Raw genomic sequence first — 6396 nt, 5'->3', positions numbered from 1 at the left:
TAACGTGAATGGTCTTTTGTTGGTGTTGGAAGAAACAGAACTGATGGAATGTTTTTTCGGTTTGTGAACAACATAAAGAACTTCAAATGAACTTGCTTGCATTATTCAGACTCGCTTTGAAGGGAACTTAATATTTCATTTCTTTTGTACCTTGAAAAACCCAGAGCAGATGTTTTGAGTTCAGTGGCAGTGGCTCGTTGTTCTGTTTTATTATTTCAAATTCAAAGGGATTTGTTTCTTTAAACAGTGTGTGATGGGTGGTGGTGGTGGTGTGAATGTCCTAATGTGCAGTGCATAAATTAGACTGTTTGGGAAGTCTTGCTAACTCCAGAACTACAGAAGCAGAGATTATCAACTACAACACCGTGGCAACTGGCAAACTCGCCTTTTCAGACCCCCGCTGGGAATAATAATGATAATAATAATAATAACAATAATAATAATAATAATAATAATAATAATAATAATAATATGAATTTTATTTAGAATCCACAACCTTCCAGTCACAAGACCAAAGAAATAGTTCAAGCAGTAAAACTACTTAAAGACTTAAATGATCAGTTTTTACATGATAGCCTTTGATAAACTAACGATGGGGTCTGCAAAGTTTCCAATTTGTTCAAACTGCAATTTAATCAAGTTTCTAGGTCACATTTTCTCACGATGCTTGATTTAAAACGTGTAGTTCAGTGTTTGTGTCACTAGAGGGTAGTAGAAGGCAGACACTATAATCTGTTATATTCAGGTTGTCAATCTTTCGCCATAGAATTATACTGGTATACTGAGATTAACGTCTCGGGTCGCTGCAGATGTATGATTACCTAATTCCGTCTTTTTACATGACAGGGTTTTTATTTCACAATGTTTTACAAAAACGTTGTTCCTTTGAAATAAGAGGATTTGTCGATCATTTCAGAAATTTGCCACAACAAACAAAACTGTTTGATTGCTGTCACGATGGATCGTTGATTGTAATTGACTGAATAACAGGCACATCTGTTGAACGCCATTCATGTTCAGTCATGAATGCTGGGCTGAATGATTTGGGAAAATGAAATTAAATGAAATTGTTTTTATTATTATTATTATTATTATTATTATTATTATTATTATTATTATTATTATTATTATTATTATTATTATTATTATTATTATTTCCATTGACTGGGCCTGATTGTTGCAATCAAAATAAAAAAAAATAAAAAAAAATGTTTTTACTGTTTATGTGTCTGGGCCTTAGGCTTTGAGATTAAAACCTCTGTCAATGCAACTATCAGACCCTGGTCAGGTTCTGCTGTGCAGTTTCACAGCATGTGGCAATAAAAAAATTTGTATTTCAAGCTTCTATGGCGACTTTGTCTTGTTATCTTTTCAAACAGCTGCGGCGTGGCAGTCTGACTGAAGTGCGTGCGGGAGCGATGCTAAACCGTTGATGAAGAGCATTCATCAATGGCGCGAACCCTTGTCTGGGCCATGGGACTCCGTGTCTCGTAAATAAACTCGGTTATTGCTTGAGTGATTTCTCAGTGCCATTTTAAACGGCATCCATGGACGGAGTGACGCCTGCAAGCGTTTCAGTCGGTGATCCCTCTCTCTCTGGCGCACCGCTGCTTGGCACGCTACACCCAATGTTGTCCAGAAACAGACATTGAGGCGTCTCACAGCCCCGTCTGGACCTCTCCTGAAAACAGCACAATGCTTTGTTTATTTTTATTTTTTTTTTATCTATTTATTTTATTTTATTTTATATTAAATGCAAGCAGAGTTGGCCCAACACTGACAGAGCTGTGTTGGGCCCAGCCTTTTAGACCAGAGCAAAAAAACAAAGTGCGCTAATTAGCTTAATGAGCCCGAGGCTACGGTTATTCACCAGAACTTTGACGACCCGAGGCGAGGAGGTATTTAAAGCTGCCGTCCACAACAATTAAAACAGGGGCTAATTAGAGTGGGCTGTCTGTGTTAAAATAAACAGACAGCATACTGTTGATGTTATGTTTACGTAAAGGACTCACAAAGGATGAACCCCAATGCGAAGCTAAATGGAAAGTTGCAACAGGTGACCTGCAGACGACGGAGGCCCGGGAGGACGGAGGATGTGTGAGCGCACACTGCGCACACTTATTTCTTCTGTGTTGATGTTGTTCTCTAATATTTAATTTGACACATGTTCTGCTAACTACCGAGTGAGACAATTTGTATGTTTCAATCCCTCCCTGGAAGACGGCGCGGCGAAAGAGAGACATTTACTTGCAGTATTTTGCTTGCGACCCCATTAAGCCCTTTTAAGGAGCTGCAGTGGCCCTCAGAGGACGATAAATGGGATTCTACAATGGGTGCTGGTGCTAAAAAAAGACATTCAGAGTTCTTCATCCTGAGACAAATTAGCTTTGAAATCTTTTTATCCACCCCAATTTTATATGCCATTTCAGTCACTTAGACCAAACTAGCCACTGCACGTGAGGTCTTGGCAGTGGCCCAACCCCCCTCGGAGCCACCCTGCTGTTAGAACCGACAATTCACTGCAAATTACAACAAAAAGAAAGGAAAAGAAAGGAAAAGACATTAGTGATGGCCCTGTTGTAGCCTAGGATGGCAGGGAAGTGTGGAGAAAAATGCTCGGGCTTCTGGTAAACTATACCTGCATACACCAGAGTGTTTGCGTGTGCTCCTTTTTAACAGGGCTTCACATGTTTTAGCTTCATGTATGGCACAAAGGCCTGCTTACACATACTGACATGTCAGTTAGGATTTAAGAAATAAAAATGAAATTGTCCATCTCACACCTTGACAACAGATGACAGGACAGCAGGAACCTTTTTCTCATTGGTTTCTGATCGGTGGAAAATCACTGTTTTGTTTTTTCTCCAGTCTGTCTTTTTGGGAAGACTTAAACTAAATCTATGACTAACGTTGCTCTGAAAATGACTAGAGGTCTTTTAATTAGCAGACCAATGGTTTGCCCAGTCCACAGATGGATGAATAGATATATATTCAATACAGAATCATAGGAAATGCTTAATATGGCCGTCCAAGTTGAGACGTATTCTTTAATTCCTAAAGTGCAGCCTGCAGTGTAAACATGTTTTCTCAACACTGTGACTACCTACCCATTGATATGCGAATTGCAAAAATTTGTTATTGAAATAAAATGAAAATGTATCGTGGAACTAAATGAAAGTTTAATTTAAGTTTGCAATTACAGCATTTGGCACAGTGTGTTGTGATTAAAGCACAAATACTATTATACTATTGCATTTTTGGGAAACCTGTCTCAAACATTATTATAATTATTATGATGCACATCTTCATGGTTAACACGACGCACGTACGTTCAAATGAAAGGACGACATTTTATTCTGGCAAACTGAATGTGACTCCTTCCTTCCTGTGTGTGTCTATTTTAGGCTTTTTCAAAACTACCGTAATTGATGAGGAACTCCGGTCAGGAACTCGTTGACAGTGTTGTCAAGGGGTTTGGGGTAGGGGCGGGGCCAGGTCCAAACTTCATAATAGAAGAACTTGGTTCTGCCTTCCATCGGTGTGGTCAGACCATTCCCACTTCAATAGAAAAGGTAGGATGATTCTTTATTCCCGGTGTAGTCTGACTGCTACTACTGCAGCAATGCACCGACATTGACCTGGCTCTCTCAAAGGAGCCCTAGCATGGACATTTCTTCACATGTTAATTGTGGTGGCCTGCTTCCAACAACAGTCAAGCTGTGTTTGGTGGAAAGCAGCTCCAGCCCCTCAGCTGGGCTGCACAGGCCTGATTAAAACAATGACTTCTCTCACTCAGCCTGAAGAGGTTGCTTTGGCCCTCATCCGTGGCTGCACCAGCCCACTGCCTTGTGATTGGCCGGCTGCTCGATGGTAGCTGTGGCTGTTAGGGAAGCCTGACTGTGTTCATCAGCTTCCTGTCTTACAAAGGAAGTGCAGTGAGTTTGGCGTGCCGGAACACAAAAAGTTAAAAAGGGTTTTCAAAAAAAATAAAAAATAAAAAAAATTAATTGGTTTTTCAAAATAAGAGCCTTTGAAAGGCAACAGTGACATATATTGTCCAAAGTGTTGCCACTGTGAGCTTGCGTGATGGCCACGGCGGAGGTGGTCAACCAGTCAGGTTTACATTGCTCATACTGCACTACTGTTAACATTGGTGTTAACATTACATTATTGCACTACACTGAACATTTCCACTCCACTGTCTTTTTATTTGATTTTACTGTCACAGGGTATACATATGTAGACTTGTACATATTTTTTTATATTTAGGTATTTCTTTTAGGTATATGTGCACATTTAACAAACACTTGCATATACATGTACATGTACATGTACAGGTACTACCCGAAAAATTAGAATATCAAGTAAAAGTTGTTTTATTTTGGCAATTTAACATCAAAGATGAAAGCAATTTTTTTTTTCTCAAGCAGGTCCAACAACAGGCCCATGAGGGACCAGTAATGATCCTGGTCCATGACCAGCTCGCCTCGGACTCTCACCAAAACCACTGTTTTTCTTCCTGTTGTTCTTTCATCGAATTGTTGATCTTTGTTTTTAATTTCCTAAATCGGCAACAAACTCAACACCACACACATTTTCATTCGATGCGTACAGTCCAATACACAGGCGGCGCAAAAGGCCATGTTTGCCCTCGTTACTGGTGTTGCATTAGTTACTGCAACAACTTCCCCAGTGACACCCAGTGACACCCAGTGACACCCAGTGACACAGGCAGCCAGTGCCACCCAGTGACACCCAGTGACACCCAGTGCCACCCAGTGACACAGGCAGCCAGTGACACATTCACTTTTCACACACAACACACCTTGGCAAACATATACAGTACATCAGTTCGGTGCTGGAAAAATGAAGGAGGGATCCTTCGGTCCACACCAGGGTTGCTAGCAGAATATTTAATATTCAGGGAGGAGATCCAGAAATATTCACTTCAATTAAATCAGGCAACTTTCCTCCAATCCTCTTCAGTCCATTGGCCTCGACAGCCGAGGGACTTCACACCATCACTGGCCCCTCCCATTTTCTCCAACCTTTAAATGGTTGCTAGCTCAGTGTTGTTGCCGACTATGATGTCTCTTTATTTCCCAGAATGCACCACGGCACCAAACTCCAGTTGTCTCAAAGCGGTAACTTGAACATAGCCGACACATTCACCTTATCGTCATTCAACAACTGCTGGGCATACATACATATGTATGCATGTATGCATGTATGTATGTATGTATGAATAGATGCATAGATGGATAGACAGTCTGACTCCGAGGTGGATCAGGACTTGGCAACTTGGGAGTTTGCTTTGGTGGTGCAGTCACTTTTTATAATGCAACTTTTTGCTTCCTTTGTTGCTGCCAAGCTGAGGCTTTTCCTCCTGCGAAGCCCTTTGTTATGTTTTATTAGCGTTTAGCAATTCACTGACAAAACACACTGCACTCTGAACTTATCCTCCACACGACAACAATGCTGCTCCAGTTCTCAAAGGAGATGATGCCAATAATAAATACTGTAACAAAAGGTGGGGTGAGGGACACTGCTACACGTTCAGGGGAATAATAGCAGCCAAGTTCAAACAGGGTTTTTTTTTAAACAGCATAAAATGTAAACAGAATAACGGGGGGGGAAAAAAAACACCTTTTGTCATTCATAAGGTGTCATAATGGACATGGAGGTAAATCATAAATGTTTAACTTCTGTGAAGAAAAGCACCTGACCTGTATTTGCACCAGTATTCTCAGGTTCTCTTCCATTGCTCCATTCTGATATCAAATAGGATTAGACACATTAGATATATGTGTGTGTGAGTGTGTGTGTATGTGTGAGAGAGAGAGAGAGAGAGAGAGGGAGAGAGAGAGAGGAATACAGATGAAAATCAGTGAAGCAGTTATTTTTGGTTTGGGCCAAATACAAATGATTCATTCTCATTTGCGATAAATGGAGCCGCAAACGTGACAACTTTGCGTGCCATTGATAAAAAAACAACAAAACAAAAACAAAAACAAAGGCAAACACAGTGAAATGCAGGTGGATTTCCTTGATCCCCCTGAATCCTCGGCCCTGCTCAGAGCCGCTCACCACTGCTGCTTGGCGGCTCAACGCATTTGGTAACACAAAACTGAAGGAAAAAAAAAGAAATCCATTTCCGGACTGGTGCAGCTCTTTTAGAGATGCACCTCTCTGTCTCATGCACAACTATCGCAGGAGGGCCATTTTCTTCCTGAGTTTCTGGCTGTTTAAAGATGCTGTTTTTTTAACCCTAACCCTGAAAAAACAAACAAACAAACAAACAAACGCTGTAAGCCGCACTCACGTCAACACACTTGAACGTTACCAGGATTTCCCAATGTACAGTATTACAGTATTATTTAGTAGTGTACGTTTACA

Source organism: Nelusetta ayraudi, unplaced genomic scaffold (genome assembly GCF_046127955.1).
Source record: "Nelusetta ayraudi isolate G7.1 ecotype Tasmania unplaced genomic scaffold, CSIRO-AGI_Nayr_v1 ptg000089l, whole genome shotgun sequence".
Taxonomy (NCBI): domain Eukaryota; kingdom Metazoa; phylum Chordata; class Actinopteri; order Tetraodontiformes; family Monacanthidae; genus Nelusetta; species Nelusetta ayraudi.
This window is presented reverse-complemented; position numbering follows the sequence as displayed.